Source organism: Desmodus rotundus, chromosome 7 (assembly GCF_022682495.2).
Source record: "Desmodus rotundus isolate HL8 chromosome 7, HLdesRot8A.1, whole genome shotgun sequence".
NCBI classification, from domain to species: Eukaryota; Metazoa; Chordata; class Mammalia; order Chiroptera; family Phyllostomidae; genus Desmodus; species Desmodus rotundus.
The window spans coordinates 50,463,262-50,482,116 of NC_071393.1; the positions used below are offsets into that span (position 1 = coordinate 50,463,262).

At 37.3% G+C, this 18,855-nt stretch overlaps 1 protein-coding gene across 1 annotated transcript in view; it reads left to right on the forward strand.

Annotated features, from left to right (window-relative positions):
- Nucleotides 1-18,855, forward strand: part of SLC25A21 (solute carrier family 25 member 21) — a 460,856-nt gene that overhangs the window by 54,869 nt on the left and 387,132 nt on the right. The gene's annotated exons all lie outside the window — the stretch shown is intronic.

Genomic DNA, 18,855 nt, shown 5'->3' on the forward strand with positions numbered 1-18,855 from the left:
AATTTTTCATTTGTCCTGTTATCCCCCTCCCCCACCTCTCTGGTTACTGTCAGATTGTTCTTTATTTCTATGTCTCTGGTTCTATTTTGCTAGCTTGTTTGTTTTGTTGATTAGGTTCCACTTATAGGTGAGATCATATGGGACAAAGAAGGGGGAGGGTCGTCAAGGAACTTATATAAACGACACGTGGACAAAGACAATGGTTGGGGGAGGATTGAATGTGGGAGGTAGGGGTGGGTAGGGCAGGGGCAGGTAATGAGGGGCAAATGGGGGCAACTGTAATTGAACAACAATAAAAAGATAAAAAAGTTTTTATTTGGAAAAAGGCTCAAACTTACAAAAAAGTTGCAAGAATTACAGAAAAAACCTTTTACCCAGATTCACTGCTATTGACACTTTGCCCCATTTGCTTTATCATTTGTTTTCTGTGTCCATCCATCCCCCTTCCATCCATCCATCCACTGACACTATTTTTTCCTGAAAGTAAACTGCAAACAATGTGGCCTTTTAATTTCTGTCTTAGAGTCTCCAGACTGCTATAGCAAAATACCATAGATTGAGTGGCTTATAACAGCAGAAATTGATTTCGCACAGTTCTGGAGGCTGGGAAATCCAAGGTCAAAGTGCATGCAGATTCGGCGTGTGGTGAGGATCTGCTTCCCAGTCCATAAGTGGTCCTCTTCCTTCTCACTGTGTCCTCAAGTGGTGGGGGGGGAGGATGTTCTCTGGGATCTTTTCATATAATGCCATTCATGAGAGTTCCACATTGATAACCTAATCATCTCCCACGGGCCCACCTTCAAATACCTTTATATCGGCCATTAGGATTTAACATATGATTTTGGTGGAGACATAATCATTTAATCTATAGCAGTCCCTAAATATTTCATTTAATCTATAGTAATCCCTAAATATTTCAGTCATTCCTATTAATAAGGATGTTCATAGGCACTATACAATTATCAACTTCAATATAACTTCAATAACATCGCAATTGATACAAAACTTTTATAAGGTTGGTCCAACAATGGACTTTATGGTATTTTTTTCCCCTTCAGTACCAGGTCTAGTGTATGATCACGTTTTGTACTTAGCTGTTATATCTCATTAGTCCCTGTTAATATGGGACAGTTTTTAAGCAGTGCTTTATTATTTATAACATTGGCATTTTTGAAGAGTTTAATTGACTTTCTTTTTTGGGTTTATCTGATGTGTCTTTATGCATTTCCGTGTGGAGTACTACATAAGTGACATGTTCTAGGAAATCACACCTAGAGGCACACGTGTTTATATGTGCCTCACTTGTGATGCCAGTTTTGAACACCGAGTCAAGGTGTTGTCATTTCTACCTCTTTAATCCATGCCCTTTCTGCAACACGTTTTTAGTGAATATCATAGTTATTTCAACTCAACAGTATCTTCGAGGACCTGTGTGCCGTACACTGTTGTAGACCCAGATGGTATAGCAGTGATCCGAACAGGCAAAGTTCCGGCTGTCGTGGAGCTCGTATTTTATCTTGGACATCTATTTGGTATTTCAATATGGAAAGCTATTTTGTTTTTCATAAAACTGGATATTAGTATTTTACTTTGTTGCATTTATGTACCATGGTTTATTTAACCCATCACTACTGATGGCATTTAGCTTTTCTTTTCTTTTTTTTTTTGCTATTACTCACCACGTTCCGATAAGCACCCTGCAATGTGGTGTATTCTTCTAGTTGACTGTGTGTATATCTGTATATATGTGTGGATGTTTGCATGTGATTGTATGAATATGTATGGATGTTATATGTATGTGTGCATGTACAAACATTTATCTGTAGCATAATTCCTTAGAAGAGAAATTACGGCTCAAAGAAATTTGGGTTTTACCTTTTGATAGATACTACCATTTTTCTCTAATTTTTGTTGGCAGTATAGGGTATTTTGTTTTCAGTACAGTACTTACATAACCCCACTCTCGCCAAAGCGGACACCGCCAAGTGTTTCCATCTTTTCCCCACTAACAGGTATCATCTTAGTCGCATGGTAATGAAGAGTCCAACCTTTGCTGGTCTGGTATGTAAAGGGCCTGTTTGTTGTGGGGCCATAAGCCTTATCTTCCGAAGCGCCTGCCTCTGCTGAGCAGAGACTGTCACAGGGAGCCTACTTCAGAAAAATCGCCTAATTCTTTTCTTCTTCTAGCCTTAATGAGATATAATTGACAAATAAAAATTTTATGTGTTTAAGATGTACAATGTAATGTTTTGATACATGTATACATTGTGAAATGGTTCACAGAGTAAGCTAATTAACATATCTGCCACCTCACATGGTTACCATTTTTGTGCATGTAAGAATAATTAAGATCTACTCTCTTAGCAAACGTCAAGTGTACGGTACAATATTGTGGACTATAGGTACCACATTAGGTCTCCTGATCTTGTACATTCTACATGTCTGAAGCCTGGCAGCCTTTGACCCACAATTCCTCATTTCCCCCACCCTGCTGCCCTGGGTAATCACCTTTCTAACTCTCTGTTTCTAAGAGTTCCACTTTTTTTTCGGATTCCACACATGAATGAGAACATGCAGTATTTGTCTTTCTGTACCTCACTTTATTTCACTTGGCACAGTGTTCTTCAGGTTCATCTGTATTGTTGCAAATGACAAGATGTCATTTTTCAAGGCTGAATAATATTCCATTGCATTTACATGTGCACCACATTTTCTTTATCCACTTATCTGTTGATGAACACTTAAGTGGTTTCACATACGTTGTGAAGTGATTTTTCACTGTGGTTTTGACTTGCATGCCCCTGATGACTAGTGATGTTGAGTACCTTTTCATATACTTGTTATCTTCTTTTGAGAAATGTGTATTCAGGTCCTTTGCCAGTTTTTACTTTATTTTATCGTACTTATTTTATTTTATTTTATTATTTTTTTACTTCCCACTCCCACCTCACCTCGCCACCATTGCTGCTGACACCGGGCTGCATGACAGCCATGTTTGGTGGCACTGGAGCAACCACCTCCTTTGCTTTTGTTGCTTGTGCTTTGGGATATATATCCAAAAAATTATTGCCCAGATCAAGGCCATGAAGCTTTTTTCCTGTTTTCTTTTAGTAGGTTTAGTTTCAGGTTTTATGTTTAAGTCTCTAATTCATTTCAAATTGATTTTTATGTATGGTATGAGATAATGGCCCAAGTTTGTTTTTCTCCCTGTGGTTATCCACCAGTTATCCCAACACCATTTATTGAAAAGACTCTCTTTTCCCTTTTGAGTGTTCTTGGCACCTATGTCAAAGATCAGATGAATATAAATGTGTTGATTTATTTCTAAGCTCTTCACTCCGTTCTGTTGCTGCTATGTATTTATTTTTATGCCAGTGCCATACTGTTATGATTACTATAGCTTTGTAGTATAGTTTGAAACCAGGCAGTGTGATGCCTCCAGCTTTGTTCTTCTTGCTCAAAATTGCCTTGGCTACTGAGGGTCTTCTGTGGTCCCATATGAATTTTAGGACTGATTTTTCTAAAATTTAAAAAAAAAGGCCATTGGAATTTCTATAGAAACTGCATTGAATCTGTAGATCATTTTGGGTAGTATAGACATTTTAACACCTGGTTTGAAGTCTGTTATGAAAAGAAATCTTTAAAATTTAAATTCTACACTTGACCACATTGCTATGATGTAGGGAATGTTATTTAGAGCTTAGAGACATTTTAGTAAGAAGCCAGTGAAATAGTATAATTATATATAAATAGCTAAAAAAAAGTACATTTAGACAGAACTCTTTTATGCTATTTTCTATATGATATGAAGAATGTGTTAAAATAGTCTCCAAAATTGGTAGAGTATCAGTCAAATATTTCTGAAACATACATAAAACTAAAAAATTCATTTATTGCAGATGACCTTAGAATTATTTAAACTGTTTAGCTAGATGGGCTGATCTCACTTTAAGGTTATTATAGACGTTTTTTTGGTGGGGGGTGGTTGTGTGGAATTCCGCCACCTTGGGAGAAAAAATCAGATTAAATGGTTTATTTGTTGAAGAAACCATTACTTTTTTCCATTTATCTTTTTCTCTTCATCCTCTCCCTCCTTTTTCCTAGAAGTCCTCTCGCCTCCATTTATCCTCCAAAAAGGAGGTGTGGATATTTTGAAAAGGAAGCCTCTTTCTTATACACTATGAATTTTGCCTACAATGGGCTAATTGCCAAAGCAGTTGGCCACCTGTGGGAGTAATTAGTCACTTGTCAGTCCTTCTGAGGTTAGTCAGTTGCAGATACAATTTATTATACACACAGTTTTGCATCCACAAATAACTATGGCAGTTTAAACCACCCATAGAAAAAGAAAAGGCTGGGCAGAAGTTTTTAAAAGTTGGGATATTGCTTAACATTAATAAATGATGCTTGGGTAACAGTCAGCCCTATTCATTTTATCCCAACCCACAGAAACTGGAGTTCAGGATATCGATGTACGAGTATTTCAAAGTTATCCTACTTTGAGGGGTGAGCATGAGACACGTTACCTTTGTCATTTTACTTGATAAACTAAAAATGAATCTTGATTGGTTATGTTAAGATTTTACTTTTCTGTAGTACAAATGTATATAATATAAAGTGAACCACTTTATATTTGAGGTAATGGTGTTGAGAACTTTGTTCCCGAGGGAGCAGCGATGTGGACAGCAGCCATCTTGGTTACCCATTCTACGGGGAATGCTGATAATGATTGCATCCACGGGCAGTACTCTCTGTTCTACTAATTCAATTAAATATATCTATCAGCGTCTAATGTTATCAATCATGAGTCCAGGAAATAAAGAGCATATAAAAAGATGAGCAAAAGGTAATCCAGGTAATTAGTGTTTCTGTGTATGTACACGTGTGTGTCTTAGAACAGGCAGGTTAAAACTAGTATATAAATGTATCAGAATTGTTGGGTACAAGAAAAACAGAACCTCATCCAAGTTGCCTTAAACAGTGAAGGGTATTTATTAGTTATTGAACTGAATAATTTAAAAATAGGGTGTGATAAATGTGAGACATTTTCCAGTGGCTTAATACTATCACCAAGGACCCAGTTTCTTTACGTTTCTCTGCTCTGCTTTGTAGTGCCCGCTTCGTCCTGAGGCTGGTTCACACCATGACTCCCAGAGAAGAAAGAACCAGTTTCCTAAGAAGTGCTCAGCAAAAAACCTCCTTTTGTCATTAGCCCAGACAGAGTCATGTGCTCATCCCTAAACAAATCACTGTAGCTAAGGAGAGGGCGTGCACTAATTGGCTTAAAGGCCAACAGCCCACTTCTAGAGGCAACCCTGCTTAAACAGTGCGGATGGGAACTCTGAGACCTGGGTGGTAGGGGGAGGGGCGATGGAGGTTAGCAACAACAACTACCCACTATAACAAATAATAGTAATCCCAATGCTGCAGTGAGGCAGAGACACAGTCCTGTGCGTGGTGGGTTGGGTATGGACAGGCACTGTTAGCACAGTAGTTATAGGTGCCATCAGTGTTCATATTCCTAGGATGCTAAAGAATAGGAACATGTTAGCAGGCTTTTGTGGCTTACCATGTTACTAGAAGGTCCACAACCACCTACTTATCAGTTAGCTTACAAAGGCTTTGCTTGATTTTCAGACTGTGACCCTAGCTGACTGAGAGAAATAACTCACAGGGAAATCTGAGGGGAATGTGTATGTTTGCACATATGTGCAGTTGATCCTCATTATTTGAAGATACAGTATTTGTGAATTTGCCTACTCGCCAAAATGTATTTGTAACCTCAAAGTCAATACTCGTGGCACTTTCACGGTCATTCACAGACACGTGCAGAATGGTGAAAAATGGCAGGCATCTGAAGTGCGTGTTTCCAGCTGAAGTTGAACGAGATGAAGCTCTGCCTTCCTGTTTGGCTCTCATACTGTAAATAAGTGTCCCTTTCATGGTCTATTTAGTGCCATGTTTTTCACGTTTTTGTGCTTTTTTGGGGGGTTGGTGATTTCATTGTTTAACCTGGTCACCAGGCACGTGCTGGTGTTCCTGAACACAAGGAGGCTGAGATGTGTCACAAGAAGATTCGTGTATTTGATAAGCTTTACTCAGGCATGAGTTATAGTGCCGGTGGTTGTGCGGTCAGTGTTAATAAATCAACAATATATATCAAATAAGGTGTCTTTAAACAGAAACACACATAAAATAAGATTGTACGCTGATCAGTTGATGAAAAGGTTGTGACCAGAGGCTGGCGGGAACTTAACCTTGTATTTCCCCTGGGAGCCACGGATCCAGAACCTACTAGTGCAGGGCTCACGGTGACTTTATAGAGCATACCTCAGGCAAATAATGAGAACTGGTGCCTATGTGGCTGCACTTACACAAATGAAGAAATATTATCTGGGTCCAATATCCGTGGAGCAATTTAACTACAGAGTTCTGATATGTAAAGGTATGAACAATTCATTTTTATTCCTGTTAGTTCAAAAGAAGGTGTTCAGAATTTCTATGTAGTCCATTTGAGGGTCATACCCAATCTATCCACAAGCTACTTTTCATATCCTTCCAGAACCTTCCAACTATATCCTCTCTAGCTCCTCTGAAATTATAGGCCGGGACATAGAGGCTTTAACTGAATATTGAAAGCTAAGTAGCATCAGCCTCCTAAGATGTGATTAAAAATAGCACATGATGAAATTCACAGTCTTGTCACAGACCACATTTGATACCTTCCTTTCCCTAATACCCTAAACGAAACACAATAAAACTTCGAGCTGCAGCAGGAGATCGCAAGAGTGAGCCCCGCTAACTCAGGATGGGTTGTGAGAGGAGGTGTCTGTATCTGGGGCTCTGCTTGCATCATTCCCTTTGACTTTTGTTTCGCTCGGGGTTGGGACTGTGTTGCCAGCAGCAAGTATGCTGACTGAAAACTGTCACAACAGCGATCATTACAATCCGGGAGTTGAGTTTGACTGGAACATATGTCTTCAATTTTAATAGCTCAGCTTCCCAGATGCCCTAAAGGAGAATATTGCCTGAGAAGGAGTTTTTCATGTAAGAATAATTTGTGTTAAGTAGCTCAGTGATCTGTTTGTTAGGTTAGAGCTGACAGTTTGTTTATATTTCTAAAGGGGTATGATGAATGGGGGAGAAGTTGATGCTAATTAGCCTAAATTGTTCCTAAGAATGTAGAGGGCTTTGCCAGTTTCATTGTTTCTGTTTCTTTGCACATTTTAAATAATTGAATGGAGCTCAGACCATTCATCATAATATCAGGCAAGATGGAAATAAATGAACTTAGCACGGGTCCACATGTGTGATGGAAGATGTCACTTTATAGGGCAATTAGATAAGACATCAACTTGGGGCTAATGCAGACTATTCTAATCCATTTGCATAAAAATATCAAACATGAGTGTTTTCATTTACTCTATTAATTATCTCTGTCGTTATAGGAGAACATAGCCCTTCTTTCTGAAAACCCATCTATCTGCATTAAGAACTAATGCTGTGTTATAAAATTTCAGCCCTTGACTTCTGGACAAGATCTGTGGCATATTTTCTAAGAAAGTTTGCTCCCCTCACCCGATGTTGTCAGGTACCACTAGGAAACCTGTTTGAGGATGGGCTTAGCACCTGGCCAGGTAGATAATAACAATAGTGGCAGAGAAACATTTTTGGAAGTTGGGAATCCTATAATGGTGTGAGCCCTTACTGAATTCCATGAAGAGCTAGTGTGCTGGTAGGGCTTATTTTAGTTATTTCTCAAGCGTTGTCATATGTTTATTTCTCATATACGCTGGATTACAGAGTGATATGATGGGAAACCTAGATGTAACTTCCTGAGATGAGCCAGCATTTCCTCTAGGTAATAAGGTTAACATGAATGGATTATTTTATAGGAGCGAAGGAAAATATATATGTTATATATGTTTTGCTAACACATATTTTGAGAATTAAAATAAAAAAGTGAAACTAAATTTAGAAAGTCTATGATATTTTTCAACCTTTTAATCCTCATTGGAGGCCATTCTTTTTTAATTTATGCACATAAAATACCACAGGAAGAGATGGTATAAATTTGTGGACTGTGGAGAATGAGTGAACATTTTTGAATCAGGATCTTTAAAAGGGGTGAAATTTGAGTATGATTAAGTTAGGAAAAAGCCTCGCTTACGGCGGAAGTCAGAGACTCTGTATACATTATGGGCATGTCATGGCTTTTAAAAAGTTATGTTAGACTTCTATACAAATTTTGAAGGAATTTGTATAACCCCAAACAAAATTCTGTGTGGTTCTGAACTTTTCCTAAGTTGAAAAAAGAGGGAGAGAAATAATAATGGTCCGTATTCCGATCAGAAGCAAGCCTTACTGTCGGGTGGGCTGGTCGCTTGCACTGCCTGCGTGTTTACTCGGTCCCTGGTTTTCTCCGAAGGAAATGATCCTGTGGCTTATGCTAGCCACGTTTGTGCATATATGCCCTGTAATTGGCATTTATTAAGGAGACCTTCAGTTTGATGGATGACTGTCAGAGCCGAGCCTGCTGGCTTTGAAGAGAGTTGACTTTGCTTGAGTTTTGTTATATTAACTCATTAGAACTCTGCACTACTTCAACCCACTCTTTGTTTACTTTCTTATAATTACGATTTTTGAACAATCGATTTTCAGAGACTTGGCAGGGACCCATTCTCAACTCGAAGACTTTGCTTGACAGAAAAGTATGCAACAGAATGTATGTTCACAATAAGAACCCACAAGTATTAAAAGTAAGATTTTTGTATTCTCTTTAGTTAGCTGCCCAGTTGGTTAATTCATCTTAAATATAAAATGATTTATTAATTATCTTTATATTATGAGCTGCATTATTCCACAAAATTTTTCCACAACAGCTGTAGAAATATTTTCATATAGAGTATGAAGGTATTATGATATTTTAGCAAAACAATGTAAGCAAATAATTAAGAAATAATTAGAACTATGAAAGGCCATCTGAACCTAAAGATATTTTCAAGGGAAAAAATGCTTACATATACTCAAGCATTCAATTGTGAATTATCAATGAGTCCCAATTGTATTTTTAATTTTATAATATGAAAATTCCCAAATCTGTGGTGACACATTTAACGTTAAAACTGATGTTTCATCTTCTCTTTTGAAACCCCAAAGAACGTGAACCTGAAAATGAGGATCTTTCCCAAAATGTGTTGGTGAGACAAAATGTACTTCCAGCTGGGCTTGTGTAACTCTCACAGACTAGTTGGAGAGGCATAAAGTGGTGATGTGTTTGATGTGTGTGTATTTACAAAGTATTTTTAGCTGCTATCTACAAAAACTAAGGGCTTGGGGAAAAAGGAAGTGCTTTCACAAAAAGCAAACATGGTTGGCGAGTGTTTGCACTGAGATTACAGACTGGTGGTTGTCTCATTTCTGACTTGTTGTAACCAGCTGATGACTTGATTATCTGTGAGGTCTATGTAACAAAGATGGTAGCTTGATGAATAGATGCATTTGTTATGTCATCCCAGTATCTAGGTGAGTAAGAAAAGAAAAGAAAGAATGAATGAGGAAGGAAAAATAGATAGCCTCTGCTTGTGAAAATGAATACTGTGCTGGGTCATAACTGATAGGTAGAGCTTTAAGGTAACGAGTTCTTAAAGTAATTTTATGGGGAATGATTCTGTAGAACGGTATTAAGTCCCTTGACTAGCCTTCACAGAGGAAAAGGGAAAATGAAACTTCGCTGTTTTCAGGTCACAGACAATTCAACTTTTCTTACTTTCTACAAGGAACTTGAATTAGCAGAGTAATATTTAGACTGCTTTGCCAATGAAGACAAACTTTTAAGTTTAGTGATGAAGTTGATTCATTTTTATTTCATTCAGATGATGGAAAACATAACTAATTGGCTCCTTATTTGGTCCATGATGCTCAGTTAATGTATTCAAAGTTATTACTAGATTAAAAAAATGAATTCACAGGTCAAAACTTCTTTTATTGTGGAGGAAACTGGCAGTCATCAAAAGGGCCATTAAAAAACAGTTTAATGAAGAAATATGTGACTGTTTAAGAAAGCGTCTAGTCTAAACTTAGCAGGAGGGCCACGGATCCTTTTTTTTCTACTAGGCTGCAACAGTATAAGAAAATAATCTTGCATCTTTCAGGTTACTGTGTAAATTTTCATTTCAGAAAGTCTTTAGCTGCACAAATAAAATACAATTATACATGGAAAGCCTAAAGCTAAAATCAAGCCTTTCTGCTAATTTTATACTAAATTGTATGAAATTGTATTTTTTATTTTAATTGATATATTAGTGGTAACTAAGACTTTAGTTTTAAATGTCCTTTTCCTTTCAACCTAAAAACAATGCCTAGTCCTTATTGATAGTGCCCTTCAAAACAAGCAGTATCTTAAGTACCCACATGAATTAATTAATTTAAACAACCTCTTAAGATGGGCACTATTATTAACTTCACCTTGAGATCATAAAACTAAGGCAGAGAAAGGATAAATAAGTTGGCCAACATGACACAGTTAGTAAATGGGAGATTGGGATTTGAACACAGGCATTCTGATTTCAGGTCCATTCTGTAATGCAGTCTTTGGTTTGGTTAAGTAGTTGAGGTTCTCTACAGAAATGTCTAAATCCACCAAATTTATTATTCAAAAGACATTTTGGAACAGGATTCCAAAGAACAGGAAAAATATTTCTTTTCTAGAGGGAATATTATATTAACATGACTATACACACAGTGATACCCTTTTTTCTTAACTCTCATACCCCAGCTCATGACTGACTAAAGCATTTTAGGCTAACAGTGTGATCAAGTTTGTACGGTAAGCGGTTGTCACATTTCAGGAGGGACAGGATTTGACCTACGGCCTACCCAAACAGTTGTAATATAGAACCATATTATAACAGAGTTCTGCTTTGTTTTAAAAAAAAATACAACTATTATTTTGAAAAGGAGATAAGCAACAACAGTAAAAAAGAAAATCTAGATTCCAAGAAGTAGTTTCTATAAAAGTTTGTCAAGTTTTCAAAAGTAAGTGTTTTGAAGCCTGTTTAACAAAGTCCAGAAATTTAGGTTTGATAGAGGAGGCTGGTTTTTATCACTAGACTGGAGTAATGAATTCTGGGATAATCTAAGCTGATTAACCTTTAAAAGTTATGTTTTATTTTTGTAACTTTAAGAAAGAAACATTGCAGAGTTGAGTGGATTATAGCTCATAAACTCATTCAAGATAATGAATGCATAGTTATAAAATTCCATACATATTTTTTATTTTTAACTGCTGGACAAGGGGATTTTGATTATCCAGGTATCTTTGAAGTATCTAGCGGAACACGATGTCCACACAACCCTATGGAGAAGAGTGAGAGTCAATGTTTTCATCTCAATGTAAAAAAAGAAAAGAAATTGTGCACAAGGATAAAACTTTGTAAATCTTTCCTGTGAAGAAATGTAAGCAATAGATATAACTTTTAGTATTTACTTATTTACCAGAAGTTGATTGAATGTGTACTGTGCATTGAGGATACCAGGATGAGCAAGGCAGACAACCCTCTAATAAACTAACATTCTGGTGAAGAAGACAAGATAAATAAATAATATAATATTAGATAATCATAAAAGTTGTGAAGAAAGTAAATCAAGTAAGAGGATAGAAAGTGGTGTCATTTGGGGACATGGAGTGGTGTCTATTCTAAATGGAGTGGTAATAGTAGTTCCTGTAGACCCCTCTAAAAAGGACACAAGGACAAAATCAAGGGGGAGTGGAGGGAGGTGGCATTGGCTGGGGTGGGGTGGAGGGATGGGGAGAAAATGCAGACAATTGTAACTGAAAAAATTTTTAAAAATTAAAAAAAAATAAATAAATGGAGTGGTTAGGGAATGCTTCTCTGAGATGCTGATATTTGAGCAAAACCTAAATAATAATACAAAGCAACAGTGACATTTCTAGAATATTTATTACCTAGGATAAATACTTTATAATGCTCCTCTCCTCTTTAGCCAATATTATTTTTAGCAATAATTATGCAATGAAAAGAATGATAATAATGGCTAGAACAAAACACAGCCAAGGAAAAACAGTATTGAACTTCATATATTATCATGCCAGTAACAAAATTAATTTAAATAAAGTAAACATTACAAAAGGGTAATGGATTAGTACTTTTTAATTACATCATTGTATGTTTTATAAAAAAGGGAAAAACACCATACCTTACACTGTATACAGTTTGAACCATGTTTCACTGTTTTAAATCTCTTTGTCTTTGGAACAGCTGTGTTGAAATATACGTACTATATAATTTACTTATTTAAGTTATATAATGCAATGGTTTTTAGTGTACACATAGTTATAGAATTATTATCACAATATGAGAATATTTTTATCACCCCAAAAGAGAAACCCCATACTCTTTTGATCACCCCTCATTTACCCAGGCCGCCAGTCCTTCCCCTAGCCCTAGGACACTGCTTCCTAGGCCTATAGACTTGCTTCTGTTGTGTATTTCATATAAACGGAATCGTAAATATGCTGTCATGTGTGACCAGCATCTCTCACTTAGCGTCACATTTCTAACGTTCATCTGCATTGTAGCATGCATCAGCGCTTCGTTCTTTTTATTGCCGGACAATATTCTATGGTATGGATATACCATATTTCATTTACACATTCATCACTTGGTGGACATTTGGGTTGTTTCCACAGTTTTACTATTATGAATACTTAATGCTACTAAGAACATTAATGTATATGTTTTTGTGTGAGCACATCTTTGTGTTTGGGGGGTATATACCTAGAGTGGAATGGCCAGGTCACATGGCAATTCTATGTTAAAGTTTTTAAGGAACTGCTAGAATGTTTTCTAAAGTGGATGCTACACCATTTTACATTCCCATCAGCAATGTATGAAGGTTCTAACTTTTTAATATCCTTTTCAAAACTTGTAATTATCTGACATTTTGATTATTTCTATCCTAGTGGGTATGAAGTTATAGTTTGTTATGATTTCAATTTGCATTCCCCTGATGACTAATGATGTTGAGCATCTTTTCATTTTTTTTATTGGCCATTTGTATATCTTCTTTGCCTATTTTTAATCGCATTATTTGTCATTTATTTATTTATTTATTTATTTATATTGTTGCTCAATTACAGTTGTCTGCATTTTCTCCCCACCCCTCCACACCACCCCAGCCAAACCCACCTCCCTCCCTCACCTCCACCCTCCCCCTTGGTTCTGTCCATGTGTCCTTTAGAGTAGTTCCTGAAAACCCCTCTCCCCACTGTCCCCTCCCTCATCCCCTCTGGTTATTAGATTGTTCTTAACTTCAATGTCTCTGGTTATATTTTATTTTCTTTTTTCATTTGTTGATTATATTCCAGTTAAAGGTGACATCATATGGTATTTGTCCCTCACCCCCTGGCTTATTTCACTTAGCATAATGCTCTGCAGTTCCATCTATGCTGTTGCAAACGGTATAAGCTCCTTCTTTCTCTCTGCTGTATACAATTCCATTGTGTAAATGATCACAATACCTGATACCAAACTGTATTACAAGGCCACTGTAATCAAAACAGGCTGGTACTGGCATAAAAACAGGCACATAGACCAATGGAACAGAACAGAGAGCCCAGAAATAAACCCAAATCTCTACGATCAATTAATATTTGACAAAGGAGGCAGGAGCATAAAATAGAGCAAAAAAAGCCTCTTCAACAAATGGTGTTGAGAGATCTGGACAGCTACGTGCAAAAAAATGAAACTCGATCACCAACTTACACCATACACAAAAATAAATTCAAGGTGGATAAAACTTAAATATAAGTTGTAACACCATAAAGTCCTAGAGAAAAACATTGGCAGGAAAATTTCGGACATTCCATGCAGTAACATCCTCACAGCCACATCCCCTAAAGCAAGGGACATAAAGGAAAGAATAAACAAATGGGGTCTCATCAAAATAAAAAGCTTCTGCACGGCTAAAGAAAACAGCATTAAAATGAAAAGAGAACTAACAGTACGGGAAGACATATTTGCCAATGATACCTCAGACAAGGGTCTGATCTCCAAAATATATAAAGAACTCACATGACTCCACTGCTTTATTTGTCTTTTTATTATTGAGTTATAAGGATTCTTTATATTTTTTAGATATAAGCCCCCTATTAGGTATATGATTCATAAATATCTTGTAACATTCTATTGGTTGTCTTTCCTTTTTTTGATGTTGTCCTTTCAAGGCAAAAGTTTTTAATTTTGATGACATCCAACTTTTAATATTTATTTGTTTCTTGTGCTGTCGGTGGCATATCTGAGAAACTATGGTGTAATCCAAGATTGTAAGGATTTACACCTATGCCCCTTTATTACTTACTTATATTTAACATTTTTCCAATGTTCATTTTTATATTTTTTCCATTACACACTAATTTGAAGAGATATATGCCTCCCTATGTTTATTGCAGCGTTATTTACAATGGCCAAGAGAGGAAGCAACCTAAATGTGCATGTATGTTCTTTTAAAAAAGTTTTATAGTTTTAGCTCTTGGATTTAGGTCTCTGGTCCACTTTGAGTTGACTTGAGATGAGGGTACCGCTTATTCTTTAGCATATGGGTATCCGGTTGTTCTAGCACGATGTGTTGAAAAGACTGTTTCCCCCATTGAATTGTTTTGGCACTTTTGTCAAAAATTAATTGAGTGTAAATGTAAGCATTTATTTGTAGACTCTCAACTCTATTTCAATGACATGTGTGACAATGCTTGTGCCAGTGCCACATTGTCTTGATTACTGTAGCTTTGCAGTAATTTTTGAAATTGAGAAGTGTGAATTTTCAACTTGGTCCTTCTTTCTGAAGACTTCTTTGGCTGTTCTGTTTCCCTTGGATTTCCCTATGTTTTAAATCTTGAACACAAATAAAAATCTCAAGAAGTTAAATAACATGACAGAACTGAAGTAACTCCAGTTCTGTTTCTTCATCTATTTCAATCACTGTGCTACCACAATTTATTCCAAATCTATTGTTTAAACTGTGGAGTGTGGTAACCGGGGGGTTGGAGACACAAACCACCCCAAATAAACTATAATTATTCTAAGTCTATTAGTAATTTACTTTTGAGATGAATGCAAGTATCAATGTCTGTGTTTGGTGAGGGCCACCTGTATACCTGGAAGTTCTCCAAATCAATTTCCATGTAAAATATAATGTTTATTAAAGGACAAGTAACCACATTTTTTTGGAGGGGAGCAGTATTTTTTCACTAGTGATGAAATTGCTGATGTCTGTGTTTTAGTTGGGTTTTACTACTGTCATACAATTCCTAAATTGTCTGTACACAGGGAGGACTGCTTCTGTCATCCCACCCTTGGGAGGATGCCACTGAGGAGGAGCAAAGCATTCGGAGATCTAGAGGAGGAGCTCCCAGGAAGAGGGAACAGAAACATTAAGCCCTCTCATTACTAGTGATTTGGGAAATGTAAGGAACTGAAAGAAAACCGGTATGTAGCTAGTGCATAGAAGTGACAGGTGAATGGGAAGACATGAAGTTGGAGAGAGTGGCAGCCAGGGCAAGTAATGGCTTATAGGTGGGGTCACCACAGGATTTATAGTCCAGACTATAGCACTTCTGAGAGAGAAAGGCCACTGTTAATTACATCAAGACGACAGGTTTAATGGGCCTGTCCCAGGAGGATAAGGATGGATGGTCGCCCTGCCTAAAGGATATGGCACAAAGTTGTACTTTCACTGCGCTCAGAATCCAACCCCAAAGGACAACTGTCATGAGAGCTAGAAACTCTTAAATGCAGGTGAGCAATAGTGTAACCCAACACCACTATTAATTTGTGAATTAGGGAAGCTGAACAGTATGCACAGTGCAGGGGTTTAGAACTGTGCTTATCAAATTAGAGCATGCAGAAGATCACATGGAGGGCTTTGTCCAAACACCTGTCTGGGCCACACTCCCTGAAATTATGAGTCAGTAGATTCGGTATCTCTAATAAGCCCCCAGGTGCCGCTGATACTGCCAGCCCATGGGGAACCGGACCTGCGCTTAGGTACCGAATAAATTCTGATGTGGTAAATTGAATATGATTTTTTCTTGTTGGGCCTTTATGCTTATCCAGGGAAGATCCAATTCATCCCATAGTTTTCCATTTTATGCAGCATCTTACTTGATAATTTTTGGTGCTGGAAATTGAAGCATTAGTAGTTGAAGTGCATAATCAAAGAGAACACTAAAAATGCTTTAATTCCTCATTGTTACCATGTTTTATCTCCCTAAGCAATATAGAGCAACAAAACTGTTAAACCGATAATTATTTTGGCTTAATAATGTAGCCCTATATTAGTAGGCCATATGCATAAATATGACCTACTAAATATTAGGTAATGAGAGATTCCTGTTTGATGTAATTCTCTTGGGGGACAGAGACCATTTGGAGATGGTCCTATTCTGATGAATAGCAGCAGGAACAGAATGTTTTAAGTGGACTGAGTGCTGGTCATGAGGTGAGACCATTGCAGGTGGTGTGCCTTTTGTTTAATAGTGTCTTCTGACCCAGCTTTGACACAGTTGAGCCATTTGTCCATGATTTCCACGGGGAGTCACTAACATTGCATCTTCCATCAGTTACCATGATCTCAAGAGCTTACATCTGATGTTACATCTAACATCAGGAGGAAATATACCCAAGGGTTAGAGAGTGTTAAAATATGCCTTTAAAAACAAAACAAAACTCTTCTAACTTGGATATCATTGTAATGCCTGTATAACCCCATGATTTTTCTTATGTTCTTAAATAAATTTGAGAAAATTCACAAAGGCGTGTTACTGGTAGCATGGTCAGAGACTAAGAATATCATTGGTAGTAACTACCCTTAGAATTAGGTTTAGGGGATGGGTAAAATATTCCTCCAGCTTAATAGCATCTGAAATAACCCCCTACTTTTCTCCAAACTAGGTGACAGGATCAAGGAGAATAGATAAAGGTAGTAAATAATCACCAAACAACTTAAGTTATTTTATCCATGACTTTTGGACTAGCCAGAGGCAAGTATGTGTCTGGACCTTGCCAAGCTTAGTTGACCATGTTACTATCCTGTTAACTAGGCACAATTTAGAGCAAAGGATGCCTATGAATTCTGTGAGATTCTTGATCACGGACTATCTCAAATCTTAATTTCCATCTGAGATGGCTCACACTTCCTCTCTAGTGAATGAGCCAGTCACCAATAAGTATACAGCAGATCATATGGCCTATTGTATTGGTGGAGGGAAAAATATATAAATGTACATATATTTGTTCAGTCAGTATTTATTAAATATCTACCAAGTACCGGTGCTTAGTAGTAGTTAATATGACAAAGGTGGTCCCTGCTCTCATGGAGCTTAGAATAAAGCGAGGAAGACATTCCACACAATTACAAGAGTATATGATGAGTGATATAATAGAAGTTAGGGTGATTTATAAGCATAGTTGGGACCTTGGGTCTAGTTTAGGGCAAAGACAGATATCCCTTAAAAAGTAATATTTGAAATGGGGATAGGCAGTGAGAACAGCATGTGTCAGCTGAAAGTATGGCAGGTTCTAGGGACTAAAAGATGCTCAGTGCAACTGGAAGCGCAACTAAAACTTAGCAGTTGGGAAGTAGGCACAGGTTAGATAGTAAGTGTTTCAAATTAATGTGTTCAGAGTTGACTACAGGACAATGAGAAATTACTGATGGGTTTTAACGGAGTTTCGTGATCAGATTTTTGTTTTATGAGGATGACTTCAAGAAGGATTACTCCAAGGGCTATGCCAAGTGTAAATGGATTGGGTAGGATTAAGAGTAGTGGCAAGGAGGCTGACTAGGGTGCTGTTTCAGCTATACCTGTCAGAGATAACAGTGACTTAGGGTGACCGTGGAGATGGAGGTAAATGGATATCAAAGTGGTATTTGAGAAGGCAGGACTTAGTCATTAATTGCATAAGATGGAAGAGTCAAAGAGATCTTGGATTAATGATTGGGGATACGTCGTAGACACTGAAGGCAAGAAACGTAGGGGGAAAGCTGGGATAGGCAGAGCGAGAGCAGAAGGACATGAGTTCACTTCTGAACAGGATGCATTGGAGGGCTCATGAGATACCAAGTAAGCTGATGTTTATTAGGAAGTTAGGTGAGTGGGTCCAAAGATAAATATATGAGGGTGACCAGTACACGGATGCTAAATGAAGCTCCGCAAGTCAGTGCAGGTACCGAAAGAGCGTAGAATGAGAAAAACAGAAAGCCTGTGACTAAGCCCCCAGAGAAGCCTTGACATTTATAGAATCTTTTTCAAAGCGGTGATTTAAAGATAATGTTAGGGGAAAACATTTTAAAATGATTTTAAGAAAAAGAGGAAGTCTTGTGAGCCCGAGAGTTTCCTTTCTTTTTCAGAATTTATTTGCTTTTTTTCTACCTCAAGTGAAGTCATACAGATTCTAAGTCAGAGTTTCTTCTGTTGTGGTTTAAATAGATTTTTGAACACAAACCATCTTAAAACACGCAATGAAAAAAAGAGAAAACCAAAACATCAAATTATCCATGCCTAAAACTTTTTGAATTTAGCGCATAATCAAAGCAATTATGAAAGGCAACGCTGCCAACATTCAGTGATGGCCAAGGTAGGACCTTGCTTCCTTTCCCCCTTTTTACTCCCAACCTCCAGTATCTTTTCAATGTAAAAGTCTTTTGGAGATATTCTGTCTCCTGTCGTGATCTCACAGGTGTGTGGCAGAAACCAAGAATAATGGCTCCCAACTTGCTCTTTACGGCTTGCGAGGGGCCTTTGACTAAATAGCAAAACCACTCTTCTTATTTATG